Source organism: Acanthopagrus latus, chromosome 24 (genome assembly GCF_904848185.1).
Source record: "Acanthopagrus latus isolate v.2019 chromosome 24, fAcaLat1.1, whole genome shotgun sequence".
Taxonomy (NCBI): domain Eukaryota; kingdom Metazoa; phylum Chordata; class Actinopteri; order Spariformes; family Sparidae; genus Acanthopagrus; species Acanthopagrus latus.
Window position 1 is genome coordinate 6,263,199 of NC_051062.1, and position 13,737 is coordinate 6,276,935.

General features: G+C 44.9%; 1 long non-coding RNA gene across 10 annotated transcripts in view; it reads right to left on the reverse strand.

Annotated features, from left to right (window-relative positions):
- Positions 1–795: 795 nt before the first annotated feature.
- LOC119015414 overlaps positions 796–13,737 on the reverse strand; it is an 84,799-nt gene continuing 71,857 nt past the window's right edge. For all 10 annotated transcript variants that reach the window (XR_005073342.1, XR_005073345.1, XR_005073343.1 and 7 more), the window contains 2 exons: positions 9,016–9,071; positions 796–3,895 (listed from right to left, as the gene is read on the reverse strand). This is a non-coding gene — a long non-coding RNA (uncharacterized LOC119015414). The remainder of the gene's footprint in view (positions 3,896–9,015; positions 9,072–13,737) is intronic.

Here is a 13,737-nt window from a genome sequence, read left to right on the forward strand (position 1 = left end):
GTAAAGGGGCACTCCGGCGAAGGAAGCCCGATTCCCTAGTCTCATTCCCAGGTTGTCGAATACCAGCCCTGTGTAAATGTTTTACACCCGGTATTTGAATTTGATTGGTATGTGACAATTAGGGCATGAGACTTTGTGCAGAAAGTTGCATAGTATTGCTTTAAAGTCAGAATGATCAAGAGCAAAGCAGCAAAGGCCCAGATATCCTGACTTGTAGCCCAAAGTGTGGCTCAAAAGCCTAACATTCCCATAATGCAAAATAACCTAAACGAGAACGCCGATGTCGTCTAATCTAACTATAAAGCAAGACATCTCTTTTGCTTGTTTGTTCCTCGCATATCTCAAGAACCATCTGTCGGAGCTACTTCGTACTTGACCAGCAAAAGTGCAGTATCGGATTTGGTGTAAGCAGCAGACAGCAGTCTGAGTAGTGAGCGAGTGATAGAAAACTCATTTGACGTGCATGTTCTATATACAGAGCAGTAGACAACATAAACAAACATTGCATTCACAATAAAAGTCCCCTATTACGTAATTTTTTAAAATTACCATGTACAAATTATCGCAAAAATGCCTTTCTCAGTCCAGCCAGCCAAAGACAAAATCCAAGCTGTTGTTGAACCATTTGGAGTCTGGCCGTGATTCTGGGCTATTTTTGTAAGGTTACAGTCTTTTTTTGTTTTTTGTTCCCCCCCCCCAAACAGTCAGAAGCTTCCGCTAACCGCTTCGGGCACTAATCTACAACAGTTCGAACACACTGAAAGATTTATTATTTTTTTTCTTGGAATTTTTTTAATGCAAAAATCAGCCTGCACTTGACCTACAACTGCTCCTGTTTGCTGGAAAAAAACATTTTGGGAGTCTAACCAAGTTCAAATTCAATGACAGTATCACTAAAAACTCAAATCCAACACTTGTTTTTCTTAAGAACTATTAAGACTCTTGGCAAAAAAAAGAAAAAATGCAATTGTATGACCTCAAACTACCACTGCCTGAGAGTAAAAGAAAAACACTAGAACTGTAGTTCTTCATTTACACAAACTCTGTGCTTATAAAATAGTTAAGAGCGAGTGCTAAAGTGAATAAAAAATGTGATTTTGTATATTTTCCAAGTTTAGGCCACAGCACAGCTTAGCTGCATAGTCAAGGATTTTAAATCTCGCTTGCTACATGGTGCGTCTATCATCTGCATCTTATCACCTCTTCTTTGTTGGTTGGTTGATGATTTTGATTATAAATTGTGTTGACACATTGTACAATCGGGTGTTTTTTAGGTGCTTCTGGGACTTTAACTCGCCATCGGTTGTCTCCAAACGTAACAAAACATCAGGAAAGATCATCCACCAAGGCGGAAAGTCATCGACCGAAATGCAAAGGGCATTTTGTATCTGGTGCGTTAGACGACCGGATCGCACGGGAAGTAGAGTTACAGCCGCCGCAGAGCTCAAAAACGCATGAATTTAACATGCTCCGCAGTCAGTGTTCTCTTCCCATCTTTTCCCCTCCGCTCATCTGTCTTCAACATCCCTCAATAAAAGACCCGCACACCGGCGGAGTGATCGATCATCGCTGCGGTCGGTGAAATGTCACCCGGAATGGCGTCCCACCTTTGACCCCTTTGTCGGCGAGCAGCACATGCGTGCACGTGAATGAAGACGGATGACAGGACGGCGCTCTGGAAGCCGTAATTGTCAGGTCGCGGCTAATGAATTTAAAGCGACGACGGAACAGAGGGCGGATGTAGGTGTGTTTACTGGGATGTATTTTAGAAAGTACCGGGGATTCTCTCGCCTACAGCGTTGCTTCGTTATGTATGGAAATGTGTGGCCGGGCGGGTGAGTTTAATAAGCACCAACAGAGCTATAATGCTCGAGCACGGTTTTGATTACACTGAATCATGTTTCTGGAGGAAAATGGTAATTAGGGTGGACGTGAGACAGCAGTTCCAGAGCAAATCTTTAAATTAAAAACGATGGCGGGATTAGCGAGAAGAGGATCTGCATCAGTGTACTGCAATAATTTGCCCATTTAAACTCGCTGCTCCGCAGATCTATAAAAATGAAGTAATGACACTTCGGAGGCTCGGTCGGAGTTAAATCCAATCGCATCGATCCTCCAGAAGCTCCCATTGTTCTGTGAGTCTTTCACTGCACTAATCAGTCATTTGTAAGAGATTTCATTTTGGGAGTAACCGCACCAGACTTAAGCATAATGGATGACGGATGGGGGGTGAGGTGTGGGGGGGAGGGGAAATCAATTGCGGCGGCACGGCAGAGCCGAGTGTGATGACAACATGGAAAAGCTTGTCAAATGGCCCCTTTTAATGCGAGGAGCACGAGTCAGGTGCACACGTCGCGCACACACACACGCTCATAATCGTGATTTATTCATAGACTTTTACAGTGGTAGAAATGCTCCATTTTCTAATACATCTATTATTTACAGATGGGACCCTGTAGACATTGCTCAACAGATTGTGGTGTAAAAAATGAATGCAAAATCCCGGAAAAACTGGGAAGCGAGCATACGGATATGTGTGCCGTCTCCCACGCGCGTGTCTGTATACGGGCGCCCTTGCTCCCACTTTTTTTTTTTTTCCAACGAGTGCTTGCAAACTTCTCTATAATAGATGACAATCACAACAGTTGCCTCGAAAACACACCTGCTCCTCGGAGATAGAGCTACCGCGGAGCTCCTTTTTTTTTTTCCCTCCCCCGACGCTGAGCAAAATGTATTTCGAAGGAAAAACTTTCTCGCCAAAAAAACACAATTTTCTGTTTGCTTTGAGATCCCGCGAAAGATTGGAGACCCTATACAGATTGTAAACACGAGTATATGAGGGCGCGAAAGGGGGCCGCTTCTGTGTATCTGAAAGAGGCGAAGAGGAAAGCCGTCCGTGTCCTGGTGAATTCCATTTTCCTGTTTCATATACATGAGGGACGGCGTATGTAAAGCGCAGATAGGACTGGGTATGTGGTAACAGGTATTTGGTAACAGGGTCTCACAGGATCAAGCATAAACAGCTTTAAGATCCTGGATGGTTCGCTCTCTCCAGCAGCAGCCTCGCCCCAAAGTAGAAAGAGAATATCTTTGGATGTCTGGAACATGTCTTCTTCTTTATGCTCTTTTAATTTGCAATCTGCACAAGTGAATGTTGCATGCCGGCGGTGGCACTGGTGAGAGGAGAGCTGCTGAAAAAAAAAAAAAAAAAAAAGCTTCCAAGTCCAGAGAGGCTCGGTGTGTGACATCAGTTACATGCAGACGGTCTCCTTGTGATTCTGTCTTTGACTCTGACACCACACACTGCTGTTAGATACCAGTCAACACTGACCCCATGTACGCTTTACACATAGCGTTTGAATGAATCTGAGCAATCTTAAATACATTATAACATAAAAATTGTGATGCATCCACTTATACTTCAAAATTCAAAGTTCAATCAACACAGACTTGGCATTTATATCATTGTGACTGCTGACACCATCATGCCAGTGTCCATTATTTTGCTGTCCATGTCTACGGTATTTTCTCAGTGCTTATACCCATGCTTTAACTGTCCATACACAATATAGCCTTGCTATTGCATTTGCATCTAGAGCATCTAGCAGATACCTATGTCCAAAGAAGAACAACAAGAAAGACACACACACACACACACACACACACACACACACACACACACACACACACACAACATACATTATGCTTTCCATGCAAATATCCTTGCTATCAGTATCCATGCTAATGCCCTGCTCTTGCCATCAATGCTAAGAGCGTAAGCTGTTAAACAGGATGAAACCATGGCTGAAGTGGGGCTTCAAACATCAAATGATGCCGGATGAAGACGTCTGAACTGGATGCTGCGATGAGGAGACTGTGCGCTTCCTCGGCCCTCCTGAAACAAACAGAATTGTCACATTTTCATCATTATCATTTCAGTTACTTTTGTCCATCTGCAACGACTGGCACAATTTTTTTGAAGTCATCTCGGCGTCATTTCCTTTAATTGCTTTTAAAAGACAAAACACATAAAGAAAACAGCACGTAAATAGTTTAAAAGTATATATATTTAAAAGCCAGTAAGAACAACAGCAACAACACAGCAGTTAACGGTTGAAATGAAGTGAACAAGATCCCAGCTCTGTTACTCTTCCTGAGCTTTCTTTCTCTGTTAAAGGTTTTTTTAGGAGACTTTCTGTATAAAGTGTACAGCTTCTTGTAACGCTACGCATATATGGCTATATGAATGAAACCGACTTGACTCACAGAGCGAAAAGCGATCTTTGTTTAACGAGGCTGCGAATCAGAGAGCGACCGCATCCGTCTTTTCCGTAAAGGTCATACAGGTCACCGTGACGACTGACCATGCGAATCGGATTTAAGTACCGAAGTGAGGCGAAATATATGAAGTTAGACCAAATTTATCGGCCGCTTCAATTCTGATCCGTCGCTTTGTTTGTGTCCGGTTGGAAATCTCCTGCCAGTGCGCAGAACTGACACTCTCAATTCGGTGGAACGGGGCTGAAGGATGGCCGGGGTGACTCGAGGTGGCCGACGAGGCGGAGCATGTTTTTTTAAACAAGAAAAAAAAACCTATTCTTGGGTGGCTTTCAGGGTAATTGAAATCCTTCTTAAAATTGAATAAGCCATTTTTCTTTTTTTCACCGATTCCAGACGGAATTTCTATGGTCTGTCTTTAAATGCCCTCGAGGGGTTTCACTCCGCGGGAGATTCTTCGAGTGCATGCTGGGAGGGTCTTTTCCACCGTAATCCAGATCTAAACGTGTCTCTGAGTGCTTTTCCCATCCACCTCATTAACCTTTGTGACACTCATTACAATGTGTGACTCCCAGTGTCACCAGACGGTGAGGTGGGGGGGGATTCCAGGATAAGTCTTTTATTTGCACACAGATCTATTTGTCGGTGTGCCGATTCAACCCTCGTCTGACCTTCTTCGGTCTCACTTTCTTCGATATATGCACTTAAATGGGCGCACAGTGTACACAATTATCTCAAACGAGGTCAGGGTCTACTCGGTGGGACTCGTGTAAGTCGTGAACCATCGTCCCGGAACATTCTTTTATCTCCTGAATAGCAGGATGGAAGAGGCAAAACAGATTGTCAGTATTCAGCTCATGCCTCTTTTTACTTATTTATTTATCTCCTCTTCCTCCTGCAGGGTGGTGAGCAGGTCTCATTAGTTCCAGGTCTCAGGATCACCATGCTCAAAGTACTTTTTTTTTTAATTCACAGGACAAGAAAAGATAATGTGGTGGGAAAAAAAATCATGATACCAGTAATGACAACAACCAGTAGAATCAAGAAGAGAGGCCAGAACTGGGGTTATACAACTTAGTCTATTGTATTTTTATAAAGCAGCGCTATGTAACTTTTACAGGCAAACTATGTTGTTCGTCGACTTTTTTTTTTTCTGCAAACAACAAACAAAGAGCTGATCGAGTCTCGTTCGAAGACCGTCAAACACCAGCGCTTTAGCTCCGACACCAAAGACCCAATTCGGTATCCTATTTAATTTGCCATTTGAGGATCCAGACATGTGGGACAAGTGGGTAGATGATGGATGGACGGAGAGAGGCTCATATTGCAAATGGAAAAATTCCGCCAGAAGTAATTTAAAACTGAACCGAAGAGGTTAGCTCACAGACAGCGCTCTCACAATGTAACTGAAATGGGTTTAAAGGGGCAGTACGTCAGAGATTTACTCCAAATTGTTGGACTGATAGTAAGCGGTTTTTCTTTTTCAAAATAAAAGTAGGAATAAACAAGCTTTTTAATGCGGTTCAGCCACTGTGACCGAAGCCAAGTAGCAGCACTGGTGGAGGAGGATGTGCTGACTTTGCTGGTGGAGTCCCCGGGACTTGTAGAAACAAATTCAAATCACCTGAATAACTAAGTAAATGGGGGATGTTGGCTGTTGCCAGTCTTATGTGTGGGCATCTTGGCCTTTAAATCACGAGGGGTGCCCCGTACGCAGCCCTGACACGAAAAATAATAACACAACATTTTAGCGTCGCTCAAAATGCGGGTGGCCACTAGGTAATGCGTCCAAAGTGTTATTTGTTGGTTTCTCGCGAGCTAAGTTGCTGGAAACAGAACCCTGATGCTGAGCAAACGAGCTCCGAGCCGCACTCTTGTTAAAGACGCCAATCAAAGTGTCACTCCCCGCGGTGCAGGTGGAACCATCAATATTTCACACTACATGCACAGGAAGGAGTGAGAGGAGCTATTCAGGGTTTCTCACTTATGTATTTCTGTTTCTTCCCATCACATGTTCTTCAAAAGCCTGCCTGTTAAAATCTCTGGTGTCTTAAGAGAGTCATGGTCGGATGGGGGCCGAGCGGTGGAGAGGTGTAGAGGTTACGGGAGAGTGGAACAGAGGGGAGTGGTGGTGTAATGGCTCTGAGCCGAAACATTTGACAGCTGTGTTATTCAAATGAAAATCGCAGGAAGCTACTTTGAAATAAATAATAAGCATGAAACTCCCACATGTGCCCTGACAATTGAATTCGTCCGACTCGGAGCTCGCACGGCGACGGACGTCTGTGCTGCCATTCATTTCGGCGGGAGGGGGAGCGAGACGGCGAAATGAGAAATGAGCGGGGACAGGCTGGAAACTGGAGCTTTGCTGAGTGCCTGTAAACAACCGGAGCATAAGTGGAGGTCAGGGAGAGGTAAAGTACTCAAGTGCGACCCCGTCTGAATAAGTCGCACCGCCGTCGAGTGTTTTTTTTTTTTAACCGCGTCTGGAATTGATGACAAAAGCGAAGCCAGAACGGTGAGGGGCAGAGAGTTCCCTCAGTGAGGTCGAAGTGACTGCTCGAAACATTTTATGATAAGATCCACGAGGATTAGAAGGGACAAGAGGTCTGTAATTCTAAATGCACCTCCGTAGCACCGCGGCGAGCACAAACAAATATTTATGAAGGACGTCTACCTTGAATCCTCTCCAGGATTGAACCGTGCCCGTCCTTTTTAGCGTAAAAAGCAAATTGGAACCTTTTAAACGCAACAAGCTGGCAGGCCTTTGCCTTTACTCCTCACTGATTTTCCTTTGAGATGAGCACGTGCGTCCCCGCACTATTTCTAAATCTTTCCGTTTGAAGAGGGGGGCTCTCTCTGCGTGATAATGCCTCCCTTGGAAAAGCGGCATCTGAGTGAAAGGGGCTTTTACTTTGATAACTCACTATGAGCTGTTTGATCGAGCCACGGGGGCCAAATATTCCGCAACATTTTCCAATGCTGACGAACCGCTCTAAGAGTGGCTTTTTTTTTTTTCCTCCAAATCTCCACCAGTTCAAAAGGCAGTGTGGGAGGATTTTTTAATCAGGGAACATGCACACAGGCCACATATTATTAACATAATGCGTTACAAGTTGTAATTAAGGCTTAAAAAGCGCTGAGAACCCTATGGGAGCGTTGTGTCTTCACTTTTCATTCGTTTGAGTATGTTTCATAATTAATTTCCTTTCGGGCTGCTTAATGTATTAAAATTCAGACAAATGTGTCAAATATGCGGCGGCGACAGACATCGAGCTGTCATAGCGTCACATAACAAGAGCGTTAGTCACTGTTTGTGTAACGAAAATCAACGTAACGATCAATTATTTTGGCAGTTGTTCCTATACTTATGCATTCTAACGATGACTGAAAATTAATTATCTACGTGTACGTGCCCATTTGTACAGTACAGTCAGACGTTTACGCTGCCAACGCTAGCTCATGTTAACATTGCTAACGGTGCATACTGTACAACTCAGCCATTTTTGCATATTTTCTTATTTTTTTCCCCTCAAATACTGACGAAGACTCCACAAAGACTGTCGATCGCTGAAGGAACACAGCTACCACCAGCGGCGTCACACCAGCCTGTAGGCTCACAAAACTTGTTAGAGGATGGAGCCAACTGTCACAACTCAGCAGTCGTTTGGGACTCGACAAACATTATGAAAATAATTGATCAATCGTAACAGTGATTTTAAGGAAAAAACGCTCTTTAGACCTTTAATCAACCATACATTTACCATTATCAATGATCTGTAAAAATGATGAGGAAGCTCTTGCGGATGTCATGCCGAGGTCGTTAGGAAAACAAACGCTGGCAGCAGATCGTTAAGTTTTGTATTGAAGCCAAATCGTAAGTCCAAACGTTCGGTTTGAGATTGTTGTCGACTCTGGTCAGGCGTTTCCAAAGAAACCCCTCAAGATAAATAACTGGAGATGGAGATGGAACACTGGATCGTGCCTTTGACACATGGTGTAGGCCACAATTACGGCTGAACGCTGTGTGCGCGCGCCTGTGTCTCGTATGTTCGACCAAGTGTGTGGATTTGACCACGGAGGCGTACTGCATGGATGTGTGGGGGAACTACAACACTGTACTATATACTCCCGTGCTCATACACATTGTTTGTGTGTGTGTGTGTGTGTGTGTGTGTGTACGCTATATTTAGTCTTTACTTTGTCTGCGAGCGTCTGTCAGAAGCTCTAAGGGAGCATCGTGGCTGAAGCCTGCCAGTTCCCTGCCTTACTGGCCACTCTGTTGCACACACACAATCTCAGGCCACCTCCCTTTCTCCTTTTTCCTCTCTCATGCGTCCATGTGTCAGGCCGATGTGGACTCAGCTCGAGCGGGGACTGCGGGGCCGTGAGCCTCTTTTCCCTTCGCATTTGTTCCAGTACCCATCACCCCGCCGCCTCTGGCTCTCCCCCAGCCGATCGTTGGTGGCCAGGGCCGTCTTACCTTTCCTCACAACAAGCACTCGCCTCGCTGCAACGCGTTCCAACACCGCTCACTGCACTCCCCGATAATTTGCCTGTGTGGGTTGTTAAGTGTCGACGTATTATCATAATGCTGTGCTGGGTAATGTTTCATAAGGTAGCAAAGTGCAGAGGAGTGTGATATCCTGTCCACCTAGTCTTGTTGCAGGGGATGGGTGTGTGCGTTTGTGTTTGCAGCAAGAAAACAGTGCAGCGAAGCAGAGGTCAATAACTCACCTCTGGAGTACAGGACTCAGACATGACCGTGTGGCGAGGTATTCTGCTTCTCTGCACTGTGGAAAAAAACACAAAAATATATACACGTTTACCTTCACCATGCATGAAAACGCACACGTGTTTGCAAAACAAAGATGCGGCTAACTCTCGTTCCGCCTGCCAATATTGCGCTCATTTCGCACGTCAGAGCCGGAGGGAAAATATATATAAATGGGAAAAAAATAAATAAATAACAGCAAATTCTCAGAACGGCGACTATTTATCTTGTTGTACTGTTGCCGAGGTTTGATCCATGGAGCTGGGACGGCTTTCGAGACGTACGTACGAGACTCCGGCTGAGCGAGGTAATTCTCTAGATGCTCCTCGTGAACCGAGGGCCCGCGCAGATGCATCGCCGTAATAATGCACATCTGAAGGATGGCAAGTGATTGAATTTCCCCCCCTTTTTTTAAATCCCTGCATGCCGGTCTGTCTGCCTCCTCGCTTCGCCACACAGGGGATACAATCGCTCGATGATTGCGCGATTCCCCCTGTGCGGCGCCGACGGGCGGTGCATAGAGCTTGGACACGTATCAAAGAGATAAACCATGTGTAGGAGATAAAGGTAAAGTATTTTTTTTTCTTCTTAAAAAAAAAGGGGCACTGTGTAGCTTTGGAGAAGAAATTCAAACTCAGATTTGAATAGTTACGGTATAAGAGGGGCTATCATATAAAATCAAAGGTATTTCTTTTCCATTGATGAATAAATAAGCTGTTCTCTGAGGAAAATAAGGTCCCCCAGAGCACTTTTTGAAGCGAGAGAGGTGGCGCATATAAACACAATTTGACAATTTGACATTCAGTGATGAAAATGAGGTTTGTTTAGACATGAAAAAAAAAGTCAGTCAATGAAAAGCCTTCCTCTATCCTCCCCAGAACTACACGGTGCACCTTCAAACCTCCCCGACCTGTCAGACCACATGCAGCCTGGCTGGCCCCAAATCAACACCAATCTTCCTTTGTTTGCCTTCTCCCCTCCGCGCGCCTCTCGGCTCTCTGAAAGAACGGGTCTGTCACGCTGCCTCCCCTCTGCTTTTTGCCTGCTCGAACTGATTTGGGTACGCGGGTCAATAGTTAAAAGGGCGCCACAGTCATCCGGAGCTCGATTGGACGACGGTCAATCATGCTAAATGCGGCGCTTTAGCCAGTCCGGGGCACGCCAAGGGCAGCGGCGCTGTTTTCGAGTGGTGGTGGGGGTAGTGTGGGTAGTGGGGATGGGGGGTGCAAATTGATTCTGTTGTGAGAGACAAGTTGATGTCTGCAACAAAACAGCAGCCGGTTCAATCAGTAAAAACTGAAACACTGGCAGTGAGCGCAGTCACGTGGAACCACATCAAATCTGATGTGGGCTTACACATCCCTGTACACAGTGGGGTTCAGCTGATATGGGCCTTTTGATGGAGGGTATTGATATTTTTAGACTGGAGATGCTGGAAGATGATATTCGGTATCATTAAATCGGAGGATTCTTGCCAAGAGCAGAATCCCTTAATACAACACGTAGGGGAAGAATGGGAATATGCACATCGAGCTGGTAAATGTAGTAAATCTGGAGGATGAGGCAGGCCGCTGTGAGACGCGTCACATGCTGTACATTCTGCATCACGACGAAGAACATCTCACTTTGTTGATTAGCGGCTCGCTGAGCCTCCTTTTGTAGTCCACTTTTTTGCTCCTATTAATACCCCCCCCCAAAAAAAAAAAAGCCTACACAGATTCGGTATTTCCCCAGAGAATCTATTCTTGGAAGAGTGAGAAATCCTATTAAAAGCCTTTGGAATGTTATGTGACAACAAGACTCTCAGCTAAAATCCATATTAATTAAAAGTCTGTCAGGGTCAGCAGCTCGTAAAGGCAAGGTGAGCAACAGCACCTATTTAATGATGAGTGAAAATCTGGAACACGTTCGGCCTTTGAATAGAGAATTAACTCACTGAAGAGATGCAGACAGAAAATATGGTGTTTAGCCCTCTGGGGTCCAGGGTATAATTGGCCGTTTTTGACTACTTTTGATTTTGCCATTATGTTTCACCTTAAAAACTATTTACCTTGCCTTGTTAGGGGTCATTATTTTCAGCACAACCTCACGTGTGTGACTGTACAGTTATTTCTTTCATTTTGACAAGTGTATTAACACAATGGACCTAAAATCACAAAAAACCCCATAAAATCCAAGTAGGAAAAAGTTAGTTTTTTTTTACTGTGAAAACCACAAATGTTTAACGAGCCATTTGTGTTACTTTTAATGCAAATATAAATTGTTGTTTGTTAAATTTGTGCATACGGCAGGCAATGCCTCAGGCTCAGAGCTCCCTCAGCTCCTTCCTGCCTGCTCCAAATTCAGCCGTCTCCTCATTGTTTAGATTCATTAAACAAAAAACGACTCTACTGCACTCTAAACAAACTACACCAAACACTACATAACACACAAACTACACACTCCAAACACACTAAATGTCACAAATCTCTCAACTCTCAAAACACGCTGTCTCTATCAACGCCACTGTCGCCACCGACCCTCCCACAACTTCCCCCTGTTTCTCAGCAACCAAATCACATGGTTTTCCATATAATTTTGTGACTGGTTGGTGCGGTGCCTTTTTCCACCAATAGCAAAGGGGGTGTCACGTGTTGCGGACACTTTCGTGATTGAAGCCAGTTTTTTATTGTTTTTTCCTGCACCAACGCGCAGCAAACGTGACGGCAATGTTCGCGAAAAAGCGTGGCGTACATTATTTATCTTAAGTCTGGTTTTACTTGGCCTATCAACATAATGTAAAAACTGGTAGATCCATCGCATAAGTCGGAACCGAGACTCACGGAGGCTACGTCTCGCTGCTACATCATCTTAAATTGGTCACATGATTTAGACGTGCCGGCACGTCCGTCGACCTCAGAGGAATAAAGGTGTTACTGAAAACATTCTGGCTGAATGTTTTTAATAACGCCCAAGTCAGCCTCGACCCAAAATGAATCTAGAATATCACATAAATAAATCCAGCCAACAAGCTGGCCTAATCCAGCCTGCAGCAATGGTATGTGTGGCACCACTGACTCAGCGCATGTCCCCAAGAAAATTCAAATATGCCTCGCCACGAATAGATGAACTAGAGTCAGAAAATAGGGGCTCGGAGGCAGGCGGGGACAGGACTGCCGGTGAATGACGGCAGCTGAGCTGTGTATAATGGGGAACACTTTCATGCAAACATTGTCACAGCGTCGCCGCGGCCAGCCTAGGATATGCCGGCTTGTACAACGGGCGATCCGAATTTCTCCTGTGCAAATTTTTCTGGAGTGGAGCTAAAAAATAAAGAAACAGAAATGGAAATTCTCCGTTACCTGCAGGCGATTTCTCACACATGGTCGGGAATAGAACCTAATGAGCTGCCAGACCTTGAGTGGGAAGAGAAGACTTTTACCTCTGGTGGTAGCAGGCTTTCCTCTCCGCCAGGCGGTTACACAAAAAATAAATAAATAAAAATCGACCAGATACGGTGAGGACTCACCTCGGTCTCGATTCCGTCTTTTTCAGACCCCGAGAGTTCACTGTGCTGAACAGTTGCAGCGCAGCACGAAGGTGGATGAAAGGAAAACAGAAAAGAGGATGGCTGTTGCCTGGAGAAGGCGTTAAGAACCTAACAGTGCATTCTAGGAAGGCTTATTTTTATGTGTTCGCTTTTCTCCCACCTCAAACACCATCAGGGTTTCTCATCAGTGCTGTTAAAATATGTATAAAAAAAAAAATTCAAAATATAAGTGAAATATGACCATATTTGGGTGCTAAAAAAAACAAACCAAAAAAACCCATCAATCTTACAGTAGCAGATTGTAGTAGTATTCCACACAGATTTATATCTTGTACTCCATGCTTCAATTTAATATTCCCTGCAGGCTACGGCGTCCCTCTTCGCTATTTGACTGTGATCCATGGACTCGCATTCTGTGCTACGCCGCTGCCCACGGGAGCTCTGTGCCAGACCAGTGGGCCGATGACCACTGCCCGGGCACGCGTCCAACAAGGCATCCCAGAGAAATAAGTAGTCTCTATGGTCACTGTGCTGGAGCGGGATGTAAGGACACAGCTACATTATTTCCCAGACACTCATTGTGAATGCAAACTTAATTTCCAGTGATTTATCTTTGTACTGAGAGAGGAGAGAGTGATCTGTAAAAAGACAAACACAATACATAATATCCAATAAGGCCACTACAAGCATGTCTGTCTGCAAAGAATGAAGATTGTAAAATGCCAGATGCCCAGAAATGGTCACCGGCCTCTCAGCTTAAACATGTCTGCCTAAATTATCAAAAAAGATGCAAACGCCAACTTCGTCCAACCTCGAGCCGTGACGCCGTCGTAATGCAGCGCGTCTTCAAGGGCTTACAGAGTAAACAAAAGACCTGACCGGACAGAAACTGCCTCAATCGCCGTGCAAGACAATTATGGGATTATGTGTGTAGATTAATCAAAAACCTTGGAAATCAAAAAAAAGCAAGGGCGCATTGTTGTGAGCCCAAGGCTACGGCTAATACAAGAAACACTGGGGTCACCGTTCCGTTCCGTTTTCTTTTTCCGCTTTTCCGTTCCATTGCCGCTTTTATCCCTCTAAGGGGTTGCGGGGCGAAGGCCAAGGTACAACCTGAATGAGTCGCCAGCTCATCGCAGGACCCTTACTGATGGCA